The sequence below is a fragment of the Daphnia pulicaria genome, chromosome 1 (genome assembly GCF_021234035.1).
Source record: "Daphnia pulicaria isolate SC F1-1A chromosome 1, SC_F0-13Bv2, whole genome shotgun sequence".
NCBI lineage: Eukaryota > Metazoa > Arthropoda > Branchiopoda > Diplostraca > Daphniidae > Daphnia > Daphnia pulicaria.
The window spans coordinates 43,283,465-43,285,872 of NC_060913.1; positions in this window are offsets into that span (position 1 = coordinate 43,283,465).

Genomic DNA, 2,408 nt, shown 5'->3' on the forward strand with positions numbered 1-2,408 from the left:
AGGCCATTTTTGTGTCCAAAAATAGAGGCCATTTTTGTGTCCAAAAATAGAGGCAATTTTTGTGTCCAAAAATAGAGGCCATTTTTGTGTCCAAAAATAGAGGCCATTTTTGTGTCCAAAAATAGAGGCCATTTTTGTGTCCAAAAATAGAGGCCATTTTTGTGTCCAAAAATAGAGGCCATTTTTGTGTCCAAAAATAGAGGCCATTTTTGTGTCCAAAAATAGAGGCCATTTTTGTGTCCAAAAATAGAGGCCATTTTTGTGTCCAAAAATAGAGGCCATTTTTGTGTCCAAAAATAGAGGCCATTTTTGTGTCCAAAAATAGAGGCAATTTTTGTGTCTGTTTTTTGCCCAAAAATAGAGGCCATTTTTGTGTCCAAAAATAGAGGCCATTTTTGTGTCTAAAAATAGAGGCCATTTTTGTGTCCAAAAATAGAGGCCATTTTTGTGTCCAAAAATAGAGGCAATTTTTGTGTCCAAAAATAGAGGCCATTTTTGTGACAAAAAATAGAGGCCATTTTTGTGTCCAAAAATAGAGGCCATTTTTGTGTCAAAAAATAGAGGCAATTTTTGTGTCTGTTTTTTGCCCAAAAATAGAGGCCATTTTTGTGTCCAAAAATAGAGGCCATTTTTGTGTCTAAAAATAGAGGCCATTTTTGTGTCCAAAAATAGAGGCAATTTTTGTGTCTGTTTTTTGCCCAAAAATAGAGGCCATTTTTGTGTCCAAAAATAGAGGCCATTTTTGTGTCCAAAACTAGAGGCCATTTTTGTGTCTAAAAATAGAGGCCATTTTTGTGTCCAAAAATAGAGGCCATTTTTGTGTCCAAAAATAGAGGCCATTTTTGTGTCCAAAAATAGAGGCCATTTTTGTGTCCAAAAATAGAGGCCATTTTTTTGTCCAAAAATAGAGGCCATTTTTGTGTCCAAAAATAGAGGCCATTTTTGTGTCCAAAAATAGAGGCCATTTTTGTGACAAAAAATAGAGGCCATTTTTGTGTCCAAAAATAGAGGCCATTTTTGTGTCAAAAAATAGAGGCAATTTTTGTGTCTGTTTTTTGCCCAAAAATAGAGGCAATTTTTGTGTCAAAAAATAGAGGCCATTTTTGTGTCTAAAAATAGAGGCCATTTTTGTGTCCAAAAATAGAGGCAATTTTTGTGTCCAAAAATAGAGGCAATTTTTGTGTCTGTTTTTTGCCCAAAAATAGAGGCCATTTTTGTGTCCAAAAATAGAGGCCATTTTTGTGTCCAAAAATAGAGGCCATTTTTGTGTCTAAAAATAGAGGCCATTTTTGTGTCCAAAAATAGAGGCCATTTTTGTGTCCAAAAATAGAGGCCATTTTTGTGTCCAAAACTAGAGGCCATTTTTGTGTCCAAAAATAGAGGCCATTTTTGTGTCCAAAAATAGAGGCCATTTTTGTGTTAAAAAATAGAGGCCATTTTTGTGTCCAAAAATAAAGGCAATTTTTGTGTCCAAAAATAGAGGCCATTTTTGTGTCCAAAAATAGAGGCCATTTTTGTGTCCAAAAATAGAGGCCATTTTTGTGTCCAAAAATAGAGGCAATTTTTGTGTCCAAAAATAGAGGCCATTTTTGTGTCCAAAAATAGAGGCCATTTTTGTGTCCAAAAATAGAGGCCATTTTTGTGTCCAAAAATAGAGGCCATTTTTGTGTCCAAAAATAGAGGCCATTTTTGTGTCCAAAAATAGAGGCCATTTTTGTGTCCAAAAATAGAGGCCATTTTTGTGTCCAAAAATAGAGGCCATTTTTGTGTCCAAAAATAGAGGCAATTTTTGTGTCTGTTTTTTGCCCAAAAATAGAGGCCATTTTTGTGTCCAAAAATAGAGGCCATTTTTGTGTCTAAAAATAGAGGCCATTTTTGTGTCCAAAAATAGAGGCCATTTTTGTGTCCAAAAATAGAGGCCATTTTTGTGTCCAAAAATAGAGGCAATTTTTGTGTCCAAAAATAGAGGCCATTTTTGTGTCCAAAAATAGAGGCCATTTTTGTGACAAAAAATAGAGGCCATTTTTGTGTCCAAAAATAGAGGCCATTTTTGTGTCAAAAAATAGAGGCAATTTTTGTGTCTGTTTTTTGCCCAAAAATAGAGGCCATTTTTGTGTCCAAAAATAGAGGCCATTTTTGTGTCTAAAAATAGAGGCCATTTTTGTGTCCAAAAATAGAGGCAATTTTTGTGTCTGTTTTTTGCCCAAAAATAGAGGCCATTTTTGTGTCCAAAAATAGAGGCAATTTTTGTGTCCAAAAATAGAGGCCATTTTTGTGTCCAAAAATAGAGGCAATTTTTGTGTCCAAAAATAGAGGCAATTTTTGTGTCTGTTTTTTGCCCAAAAATAGAGGCCATTTTTGTGTCCAAAAATAGAGGCCATTTTTGTGTCCAAAAATAGAGGCCATTT